The 12,843-nt window shown below is 43.2% G+C and overlaps 1 non-coding gene across 1 annotated transcript; it reads right to left on the bottom strand.

Moving 5' to 3' along the window:
* Positions 1-821: 821 nt before the first annotated feature.
* Trnat-ugu lies at positions 822-895 on the bottom strand. Its single transcript has one exon. It is a non-coding gene; the product is annotated as a tRNA-Thr (tRNA).
* Positions 896-12,843: the final 11,948 nt, after the last annotated feature.

The raw sequence follows: 12,843 nt of genomic DNA, 5'->3' as shown, positions 1-12,843 counted from the left end.
TGATGTTATCCATGACTGATTTGTGTACTGCAAACCCTGTACCAAACAATAATGGTGTTCCTCTTCTGACAGCAGGTTTACCTTTGTAAATCCTGTAATGTTCTGTGTCGAAATGGTTTTCATCTACGAAGCGCGTCTCTTGGATGGCAAGAATTTTGATGTGAAATTTATCTAGCATGTCTGTCAGTTGTTTTAGTTTTCCAAGTTTGAACAGAGTGTTTGCATTGAGAGTGCCAAGGTAGTGCTTGCGAAGAGGTTTTGAGAAGCTCCGACTCTTCTCCTCATGATGTTCCTGGTCCCCCAGAATCCGATGACCAGGAAAGTCCAGTCCGTTGACTGGGGCCTGGGGTAGCGGATTTCTTTCCATTTGTTCCATCATGATTACTTCAAGTTGAAGTTGGTTGTGGTGACCTTCAACAAGATCACGGTAATTGCAGACTTGATTGTTGAGATCAAGCCATATTTCACTGCCGCACCAACTAGGTAAACAGACGCAGACCACTAGTCGGTGGATACCAGAACAGACACTAATGGATTTCTTGATGTTGTGTGTTTGGTCCGCGAGAGCTATTTTATTTCGCTCAAGTCCGCCGGCAAGCCGGTGAGGACCCCCCTATCCGCCACCTGGGACGCGCCACGTCGGAGTATCACCTCTCCGCCTGCTACGACACCGTAGTAGGTTCGTGGATATATATATACATATATATATATATATATATTCTAAGATGGTATCTGCTCGTTAGAATGAAATTACAATGAAATGAACACCCTTAGCTGCTTACAGGCGTTGACATACGTCAATGGGAACAGATGAAAATGTGTGCCCCGACCGGGACTCGAACCCGGGATCTCCTGCTTACATGGCAGACGCTCTATCCATCTGAACCACCAAGGTCACAGAGGATAGGGCGAGTACAGGGATTTATCTCTGGCACACCTCCCGCGAAACCCACATTCTCAACGTATTTTACCGCACTACATTCGTAGTGCCACCGCCCATTATACTCATTACTCGCGGCGCGTTGCCGATTCCCGTAAGAGTTCGGGCACTGCTTATGCATACACACAAAAGAAGAAGATGGTCAAGTGGCCGGTGAGCCTCTCTCATTTGCTACTGCGAAGCCCATGTTCTCCAGTAACCTTTTCTTGCACTCTTCTCCTACAACCGCATTCCAGTGCCCCCACTCCATTAGATTTCCATCTCCCTTTAAGTACCGAATATATCCTCATAAATTTTCTCTATTTCTTCTTATCTGCTTGCGTCTTAGGTGTTTTTACTTCAACTATTTTCCGTGTTGAATTTTTGTTGATTATGATGAGAACAAAACTGTCACTAAAGTGATTACAGGAACTCAATCATTGCCCTACCTTCTTATTCATAACGAGTCCTACTGTCGGTATATCACTTTCTTCGAGCAGAAAACCTTGTCTTCTTTCCATTGCATTTCACTGACGCTCATTATATCGACACCGAATCCTACCATTTCCATTTTCAGATTTTATAGCTTCCCTGCCTCGTTCAAACTCCTGGCGTTCCATACCCCTATTTACGGATCGATACCCTTTGATTGGTTATTCCGCCTTTTTCTCATGGTTCCACCTCCTTGGCAGTCCTCACCCAGAGACCCGAATGGAGGACTCTGCCGGAAGCTTTTGCCTATGGAGAGATGATCATGACACTATTTCAGTTACAGGCCTCATGTCCTGTGGATATAAATTTTGTGTCTCTAATGCAGTGGTTTCCATTTCCTTGTGCATCCTCACGCTGTTGATCATTCATGATTCTTCCACCTTTTAGGGTCATTTTTCCTCCTGAATGGCAAGAGGGTGCCCTGGGCCTCTGACCACTCCTCCAACGTCTTTGACAATGCTGTTGGCAAACGAGGGTAACATCTTACGCTGCGAGCTTTAGGACGTCATTGTTGTCGATTTTTATTGAAGATGTAAGCAGTGGTTTCGTTAGAACCCGGGACCGAGGACGTTTTGATTGTTAATCAAACACAATAACCGTTTCTCACTCATTTTATACGCCATAGTGTATCTAATGGTTTCAGATTGTGCATAATGTCAGTCACATTATGTATCTTGGACATGTACTCGTATCCTGTAATACCAGTGCCGGGCTACAAGAGCAGAAATACACTACGTGATCAAAAGTAGTTATTAGACACTGTGAGAGAGCAGAATGGGGCGCTATGCGGAACAAACGGATTTCGAACGTGGTCAGGTGATCGGGTGTCACTTCAGTCATACGTCTGTATGCGAGATTTCCATACTCCTAAACAAACCCAGGTCCACTGTTTCCGATGTGATAGTGAAGTGGAAACGTGAAGGGACACGTACGTCACAAAAGCGTACAGGCCGACATCCTCTGTTGACTGACAGGGACCGCCGACAGTTGAGGCGGGTCGTAATGTCTAATAGGCAGGCATCTATCCAGATCATCAAACAGGAATTCCAAACTGCTTCAGCATCCACTGCAAGTGCTACTACAGTTAGGAGGGGGGTGAGAAAACTATGATTTCATGGTAGAGCGCCTGCTCATAAAACACACACCACGCCAGTAAATACCAAACGACGCCTCGCTTGGTGTAAGAGCATTCTGCTAAATAAATTAAGAATTAATAGACAAGAGGGGCCAATTTCTTAGTAATAATAATAATGATAATAATAAAAATAATAATAGCGGCCGTTATGGTCGAGCGGTTCTAGGCGCTTCAGTCCGGAACATCGCTGCTACTACGGTCGCAGGTTCGAATCCTGCCTCGGGCATGGGTGTGTGTGATGTCCTTAGGTAAGTTAGGTTTAACTAGTTCTAAGTCTAGTGGACTGATGACCTCAAATGTTAAGTCTCATAGTTCTCAGAGCCATTTGAACCATTTTAATAATAATAATAAAAAGAAATCAAGACGCTGAGCAACCATGCCGGTTATCCCTATGTCTTCACGCTAACGTAACATCATGATTCAATAGTGTGCATGACTGCCGTATCTGTTGTAGTTCCGAGAGACGAAAAGAAAAGCACCCCGGACCGGAGAGCAGCGGAGAAGACTAACGTGGGTGGACGCCGTACTATGCAGTGGGGCCAACGCGGCTTTTCTCGAATCGTAGACGGTTGGTTATTGGTTATACTGTCGGCGAAACGAAGTAAGGCGCAGTTTGAGTGAAGAAATACCCCTTGGGCTCAAAGGAGTTGTTTCTTTCATGCCTTTGAAGAGATAAGAATCAGTACGTCAGTAGGGATGCAATTTACGTACTACAGTTCTCATAATAGTTTATCCGAGTGGGTATAAGCGATCATCACGGTTAGTGCAAACATCAAGAACTTTAATTTCCACATGACAGACTCTCAACGTTTCAAGTAGATAATGATTAGTTTCGGGCTTTCATTCACAACACATTTTCCATTCATCCTGTGAAACAGTGAGCTAAAATACGAGTTTTTTTTTTGGTGGGGGGGTTCTTATTTCCTCCTCTCAAAGCAAATTATTATAAGTAATTTAAATTAAGTACCGAGTAAGAAATGTATTTTAGATTTGTTGAAGTGACTGGTGCCTGTAACACAGTATTTTACGGGGAAATCAATTTCCTAACGAACTACCAGCTCAGAGCTGGAAGTACCTGGTAATCAGATAGCTAGGATAATTTTTAAGGTGTGCTGCAGTACGCCATGTAACATTAGTAGTTGTATCCGTTGGTCTTTTCTCTTCCCTGCTATTGTCGTACTTCGTTCGTACCGGGCGTAGTACCCCCCTTTGTGTTATGTGGCGGCAGAAGAAGAAATCCTTGTTTTCGAATATGGAGACAAGGGTTCGACTTATAGTGGGAAAATGTGTTGAGTAATACCCTACAAGGCACTAAGAGATTTATGTTTGTTAATGTTGTCAGTAGCTGTTACTGAGATTCTTACATTAAAAATCGACGTCTTCCTCATTACCAAAAGATTAAATGTTAATTTCACTTATAAAGCTTTGTTTCCAGACTATCTGCCTTTTCTGATTTTAATTTTAAAATTTGACGTCTCTACATAAAAAGTTAGAATTGGTTACATTATCAGGTTTTGTTTTAGACTACTTGTTTGGCCTGACGTATGCTTGTTTGTAAACAATGGCTCATGTAATGATTTCGTGTGCCGAGTGTTGCGCTATGTTTGTTGTCCCTTTTGAAAATTGACTTCCTGTTACGAGTTAAGAAACCCTCCATAACCATACGATGAATAATTTCTTAGCGATGTGACTTACACACTCCACCATTCATTATTTTGTTGTGCAGATGATCATTATGGTATGCAATAAAAACTTCCCTAAACGTCCCAAAAGGACGCCAACTGCAGGAAAATTTCCTCATGCTGACTGAGGTTAGGCTGTCAGTTTGTGTTCGTATCTGCTTTCATGATCACTCACATTGTACTCCTTTTGATAATGATTGTCCTGATTTTTTGCTGTGTGGATTAATATTTATTCGGACTGGACGGTATGTATTTTCATACGTGCGACTTTGTGACACGCATTCGCTCTTTTTTACTTTATGTAAAAATCGTAATTTTAGTCTATTGTTTCACAGGATGATTTGAGAATGTGTTATGAATAAAAACCTGAAACTAATCATCATCAAGTACTAAATAGGGCTATATGGCAAATTTGGATTTTTGTCATATTGAAACAATATCGCAAGTTGCAGAAGCTTCAATATCCCACCACTCTGTAATTCCGTCTTTCATAATTTTAGCTATGAAAATTAATGAACCCTGCATCAGAGGTGTTACAAAATCTGCTTGAATGGGTAGCTATCCCTTGACTGAGAAGGATTGTGTAGATGGTTGGCGGAGCGCACGTAATGTCGCTTGTGGTGGTCGAATATCAGTGGAGCAGTAAGGCAAGTTAGTAGTTTGTTTGACTTTGCCTAGTGGACTATGTACTGCGCAAATGAAGTGACTTTAAATAGTGAACAACTTTTTATTTGACATAGTGACAGTAATTACAAACTTCGACTTCACTGATCTGCACTATAATCGTAAATAGGTTTATGCTGATTAGCCTGCTGCAGATATTCGTGGCTGATTGAAACTACGAGGGTTGACTGAAAAGTAATGCTTCCACCTTCGTAAATCTTCAGAAGTTGGCAGCATTGGTATACGGCAGGTACTGGCTTGTTCCGTAACCTCTTCTCTAAAAAAAAAAAAAAAAAAAAAAAAAAAAAAGGGTTCAAATGGCTCTGAGCACTATGGGACTTAACATCTGAGGTCATCAGCCCACTAGAACTTAGAACTACTTAAACGTGACTATCCTAAGGACATCACACACATCCATACCCGAGGCGGGATTCGAACCTGCGATCGTAACGGTCGCGCGGTTCCAGACTAAAGCGCCTAGAACCGCTCGCCCATATCGGCCGGCTCTTGTCTAGAGCTTCAGTTGGCGAGAAGCCTTAGCATTGAATGGTTGTGTTGTTACGGTGTAAAGCATGGAACCCTGCGTAGAGGGTCGGTCATACGATTTAAGAATCGTACAGTCATTGAATTCTTGACAGCAGAAGGTGTCACCCCAAAGGAGATTCATCAGAGAATGAAAGCAGTTTACGGTGATTGTGTTGATGTGAGTACTGTGCGTCGTTGAGCGAGTACTTTTAAAGACGTTGAGGTGGGAACATCTGACCTGTGTGACAAACAAAGAGTTGGACGTCGTGAGACAGCAACCACTGGATTTCACACACAAAATGTTGACAGATTGATTGTGGATGATCGCCGTACCACTCACAGAGAAATCGCAAGCACAATCGGCATTTCACAAGAACGTGTGGGTCACATTATTGCTGTGCTTGGCTATCGGAAGAGCTGTGCAAGAAGGGTACCCCGGATGCTGACTCCTGACATGAAAGCGCACAGACTTGAAATCTGCCAGAAACTCCTTTCTCGTTACGAGAATGAAGGTGACGCCCATCTCCATTCAGTTGTGACAGGCGACGAAACATGGGTACACCTTTACGACCAGGAGATGAAACGTCAGTCTATGGAATATCGACGCAAAGACTCACCCCAGAAAAAGAAATTCAAGACGCAGGCCTCAGCTGGAAAAATCATGGCCACTGTGTTCTGGGACGTATATGGTGTTATCCATGTTGATTTCCTTGACCGTGGAACAGCAATAAATTCAGAGCATTACATCACAACCCTGCGAACTCGGAAATGACGGCTAACTAGGGTCCGAAGGGAAAAGGGAAATGTTTTCCTGCAGCATGGCAATGCTAAACCACACACTTCACTTGCCACCACAACAGATCTTCAGAGACTTAATCTCACCTCCATATGGCATCTTCCATATAGTCCAGATTTAGCACCGTCTGACTTCCATCTGTTCCTGATTATGAAAGACGATCTGCTGGCACATCATTATGCTTCTGATGAAGACGTTGAAAGATCTCTGAGCCGATGGTTGCGGAAACAGAGTGTTGACTTCTTCCGTGACGGCTTCAGAAAACTTGTTAATCGTTGGCAGAAGTGTATCCAATTTGCTGATGACTGTGTGGAAAAGTTAATATGGGTAATTAAAGGGTACATTCTAATGATTATACGTGCGTTTGAGGTTGTAAAATATTACCACCCAAACCCAGTTACCGAAGGTGGAGGCATTACTTTTCATTCAACCCTCGTATGTTGCCGACCATGACTCGAACTCGCCACTTTTTGAGACTCGCAGGTAAGTGCTGTACCAACTGAGCTATCCAAGCGTGACTCACGACCCGTTCTCACATTAATTACGTCAGTGCTTCGTCTCCTTCCTTCTTAACTTCACAGAAGTTCTCCTGCGAAACTTCCAACTAGCACTCCTGGAAGAAAGGATATCATGTAGACACGGCTTAGCCACAGCCTAGGGGATGTTTCCAGAATGAAACTCTCACTATGCAGCAAAGTGTGTGCTGATATTAGACTTCCTGGCAGATTAAAACTTTGCGCCAGACCAAGGCTACAACTCGGGACCTCTTATCTTCGTGGGCAAGTGCTCTACCATCGGAGCTACCGAAGTACGACTCACAACCCGTCCTCACAGCTTTACTTCCGCCAGTACCTCGTCTCCTACCTTCCAAACTTCACAGACATTCTACTGCGAATTTTCATTCTCAATGCTGCTTTTTGAAATCGAGATTTAGTAGGTAAACTGGAGAGTGTGACTCACAGAATGGCTATGTCAGTCTGTTGCTTGGTGGCCCCAACAGCAACGAGCACTTTTTTATACAAACGGTGTATTTCAACTTTATACTTAAGTGGAGGGGACCGCGTCACAATCAGGAGGGAAATGAATAAGTTAGAAATTAAATCCTACAGCTTTTTTATATGTTTAAGATTAAAAGTAAAGTACCAGATATAATCAGTAGAGCACCAGAAGCCTTGAAATTCGAGTGTAGGGTAACTGCAGTTGCGTATGACCTCTTAGGAATGATGCTGTCAGAAATAAAGGAAGAAAGATTACAGTTAAATATTCCATCGGCGGCGAGCTCACTAGAGATTGGCACGCTCTTATCACTGCAACATCGTACCCGATTGCTATCAGATATAGCTAGCATCAAGGTATCATTCGGCAGTCAGAAAGGTGGAGTCATGTGTTAACCTGCCACAGATGGGTTAAATCAAAGTAGAGACATTTATACAGTTAATAACTTGAATTAATTGTATTACAACATTAAACTCTAAATCTAGCAAAAGTGAATAGCTATATTGGCTCTAAACACCACTTCCTGTTCTCCGATGAAACTACTGAAAACAACGACATTGCTCTTGTTGGCGCTGCAGCCCTAAGTTAGTCGAAATGACAACTTTAAGTACATGAAAAATTGCATTATTGCTGAGTGAGTATTGGAATCAGTGCGATCGCTGACTTGGATTCTCATGCTGGTGCTAGTCAACTGTATTTGTATACATAAATCTCAGTTTAGCAACATTTCCTTCAATTATTCAACAAATAACTTATAAGTACTTGCTTATTTGATTATTAATTCACATGACTACTTGTCTCACTGCCGAGAGTATAAATATGTCTTTAGCTTTTCTGTAGCATGTCTGTAAGCCATTTCAGTATTTTAAATTAATATTTTAGGCTTCATTTTATACACTCAGTCACTTGGTCATCTCACGTCGCCTCGGAAATCATGCCATTGTAACCTCCTGCCCTTACCATTTGGGACTTCCACGCTATTTCCTGTGAAGCACCAAATAGCCGCTGATCACTCACGGCTCGCCTCAACTGCAACATCACTCTGCCCTTTGCCACGCCTGACTCTTCTGGCCGAGCAACAAACCACTCAACCAAATATTCTGCGCTCATGCAATTCTTAGAGGGATAGCCATTCGTAACGTAAAAGGTGAAATTGAAATTAACGTGTTATTTTTAGTCACATCAATAGTAACATAAAATTGACGTGTATTAATGAAAACAGCTGTTTCGTACACCTATTGAAATTGAAAAGCATGACAGAAGGAAAATAATCTTCGCAAACCTTGGGACAATATCGTAGTTTAATGATCTCGTAATAGCTAAGAACCTATTTTGATAACATAAATGCACTAGTATATTTGAGTGGTATACAAGTTTTCTGTTTTCTAATGGGAACTGGTTTCATGCGGGTGACCGCGACCCTCTCTATTGTGCTAAGGTCTTCATCTAATATTTTCAACCTCCTGAGCATCATACAGCCTACTGCGCACAGTTTGAGTCGTGAAACGACATCATGTGGCTGCATGAAAAGCTTTATTCAACATTGTGACGTTGTTGTCAGGGTTCCTCCGAGCCATAATCCGTAGGCAGCGGTCATCCACTGCAGAAGCAGCCCTTGGGCGGCCTGAGCGAGGCATATCATCGACTGTTCCTGTATCTCTGTATCTCCTCCATGTACGAACAACATCGCTTTGGTTCACTCCGTGACGCCTGGACACTGCCCTTGTTGAGAGCCCTTCCTGGCACAGAGTAACAACGCGGATGCGATCGAACAGCGGTACTGACCGCCTACGCATGGCTGAACTACAGCCAACGCGAGCCGTGTACCTCATTCCTGGTGTAATGACTGGAACTTGTCGGCTGTAGGACCCGTCTGTCTAATAGGAGCTGCTCGTGTAATGGTTATTTACGTCTTTGGGTGGGTTTTGTGACATGTCTGAAAGTGAAAGGGACTGTGTCTGTGATACAATATCCACAGTCAACGTCTATCTTCAGCAGTCCTAGGAACCGGAATGATGCGAAACTTTGTGTATATGTTGTTACGAACAGTAGCACATTGGGAGCAAGTAGCTGTGCATCAGCAAGTGCTGATTCTTTTTCGGCGAGTGGTTGTGAGTCCTGCTCAGAAAGTTCAGGTATGACGTTTTTCTCGGCGAGCGGTAGCGATGCAGAAAATAACTGCGTATCCTGCTCCATCATATGAGCTGGAACCGGGCGACCACTACGGTCGCAGGTTCGAATCCTGCCTCGGGCAAGGATGTGTGTGATGTCCTTAGGTTAGTTAGTTTTAAGTAGTTCCTAGTTCTAGGGCACTGATGACCTCAAATGTTAAGTCCTATAGTGCTCAGAGCCATTTGCACCATTTGAAGTGCTTTTGGGGGCTGTTGCACCTTGGAAGAGAAGAAATGTCGTAAGTAATCGTGAAATTACACACATACACGAGAATAATGAATACAGAGAGGAGTGCGTTAATACTTACATGTCACTTATCTTCCTTATTCTGCTTGATGATGGTGCCTGATCTCAGTTGCTGGCACTTCATGATGTTTAACCTTTCACTATAGTGTGTAGAACATGAGTGATGAGTTCATCTGATGGTTAGCGTAAGTGAATAAGTGAATGCCACAGCACAAACAAAACTTGGATACATCTGACAATTGTGCAGGTTGCGCCAGCTTTCCTGGACAACAGAACTCAGAATTTGCCTAGAGCTTGGGGGAAGGGGAAAAGGAAATGGGTAGTGGGTTTGTAAGGCAGTAGATCTGGCAATAGTGCAGGCTGTGCCAGATTTAGAGGAGATTTGACAACAATTCAACTTGACAGGAGCCACTTCGTTGCCGTATTTCGAATAGCGCCGTCACAGAAACCGCTTTGGTGCGCTGTTATTGTAATTATCTATAATAAAGTATTATCTGGAAAGAATAACACAAATATTGAAAGGTTGGAAAGATTAAGAACTTGCCTGAACTGTTTGGAAATGGAAAACTGCGTATATCAAAAAAGACAAATAAGGTACTGTCCCATGAATACATATCACTGAGCCACAACTGAAATAGTTCAGATTATACAAGGATATGTAGGCATTTTCAAACTCTTTCAGGAGCAATTAAAGCGAGATGGCACACTTTGATTCTTTGATTTATACTACGATGATGCAGTCTGTCTCAAAAGGCATACTTTAGAAAAAACTCATGAGTCATTCTACAACATTACCGCATGCACTTGAAAGCCCGCTTACAATATACTACTATCCCGTAGTTGCTCCTCAATGGGAAGGGCAAGCTAAATAAAGGGCACACAGCGGTATTTATGGAATTACTCATCCTGTGCTTCATATGCGAATGGAAGAAGCCCTAATAATCATTTACGTCTATCCTTGTAGCTGATCAGTATGAAAAGAAAATTAAAACACGTACAGCCGTCTCTTTTTCATTTAATTTACTTACGGATCAGTTTCCGTGTTCCATTACACCAACTTCAGGCCACTTCTCGGAAGTAAAGTAGGAGGAATCCAATCTCGTGTGTAGTCATAACAGGAACCTAGAATAAATTACCTGGTGTCTGAAGGTCTCTGGTTTGCTTCATTCATCAAATGAAGACTCTCAGGAAAACACTTACGCTGACGTCACCGCTATTTATAATGCTCCCTTGACATTAGGAAGGGCGGGTCATGGTTCTTAATAGGATGTTTGATAAACGCGGACTGCCGTGTGTGCCTTACCACATTTTGCCTTGAAGAACGCCAAGTACCTTCTACCGTGCTTCAGAACCGTTTGCACAGTATAGGTAAGGGCTCGTGCAGGGCACCTGAGCGTAACGGGAGGGCTGGAAGTAGGGCACCAGTTAACAGGGGGTGACGTCAGTGAGCGGGGACTCCCCCTCACTGTCTCTGTAACTGAGTGGCCTGGCTGAGCCAGGGCTTGTGTACCCGCGGCCGAGGGTGCTGTTTGCGGCTGGACCCTCCCACTCCCTCCTCTCACAGAACTGCATTAGCGGTGGCGGACTACTGATGAGGTCTCGAACACCTGATGCGTGTTCTGATCAGGCCGCAACACGCCAGCGTCGGCACCGACTCTGGCCCTGGGCCAACACTGGCGTCTGCCGTCCATGGAGGCCGCGTTCTGTTAAAGGATTACTTCACTCCTCAAGGTAATTCTAAGAAAACAAGTGTCATGGTGCATGGAAGTTTTTCAGTCGAACAGTAATCAGTACAGTAAGTGAAAATCAGTTTCATTACCTGAATAGCTACTATGTTATTTTATCCATGTAATTTGTAATGTTATAAACACTCGTAGGAAAACTTAAGGACGTAAGTATCGTCTCTGCCAACTAATGTAGCTCGATGAAACTTGGACCACACGTAAGAGAACTGCTATAGTAAAGTGCAGAAGGTAACTGAAAGAAATACACAGTTAGACGAATATAAATGACATTTTTATTCAAAGGCAATAACACTGTAATCATAGCGATTTATGATGGTCCCCTTGACGGCTCAAGTACAGTGTTGAGGATCAGTGGACAAAGTTCAGAACCCATCGTACAATATGCATTAGATGAGTATGTGCCAAGCAAGGTCGTAAGAAATGGAAAAGAGTCACCGTGGTACAACAACCGAGCTAAAAAACTGCTGCGGAAGCAAAGGGAACTTCACAGCAAACATAAACATAGCCAAAGTCTTGTAGACAAACAAAAATTACACGAAGGGAAATGTAGTGTGAGGAGGGCTATGCGAGAGGTGTTCTATGAATTCGAAAGTAAAGTTCTATGTACGGACTTGTCAGAAAAACCTAAGAAATTTTGGTCTTATGTCAAAGCGGTAGGTGGATCAAAATAAAATGTCCAGACACTCTGTGACCAAAATGGTACTGAAACAGAGGATGACACACTAAAGGCCGAAATACTAAATATCTTTTTCCGAAGCTGTTTCACAGAGGAAGACTGCACTGTAGTTCCTTCTCTAGATTGTAGTACAGATGACAAAATGGTAGACATCGAAATAGACGATTGTGGTATAGAGAAACAGTTAAAATCGGTCAAAAGAGGAAAGGCCGCTGGACCTGATGTGATACCAGTTCGATTTTACACAGAGTACAGAACTTGCCCCCCTTCTTGCAGCAGTGTACCGTAGGTCTCTAGAAGAGCGTAGCGTTCCACAGGATTGGAGAAGGGCACGGGTCATCCCCGTTTTCATGAAGGGACGTCGAACAGATGTGCAAAACTATAGACCTATATCTCTAACGTCGATCAGTTATAGAAGTTTGGAAAACGTATTATGTTCGAGTATAATGATTTTTCTGGAGACTAGAAATCTACACTGTAGGAATCAGCATGGGTTTCGAAAAAGACGGTCCTGTGAAACCCAGCTCGCGCTATTCGTCCACGAGACTCAAAGAGGGCCATAGACACGGGTTTCCAGGTAGATGACGTGTTTCATGACTTCCGCAAGGCGTTCGATACAGTTCCCCACAGTCGTTTAATGAACAAAGTAAGAGCATATGGACTATCAGACGAATTGTGTGATTGGATTGAAGAGTTCCTAGATAACAGAAAGCAGCATGTCATTCTCAATGGAGAGAAGTCTTCCGAAGTAAGAGTGATTTCAGGTGTGGCACAGGGGAGTGTCGTAGGACCCTTG

This window comes from Schistocerca piceifrons, chromosome 4, assembly GCF_021461385.2.
Source record: "Schistocerca piceifrons isolate TAMUIC-IGC-003096 chromosome 4, iqSchPice1.1, whole genome shotgun sequence".
NCBI classification, from domain to species: domain Eukaryota; kingdom Metazoa; phylum Arthropoda; class Insecta; order Orthoptera; family Acrididae; genus Schistocerca; species Schistocerca piceifrons.
Note: the sequence above shows the minus strand (reverse complement) of the source record. Positions and strands in the feature narration are given on the sequence as shown.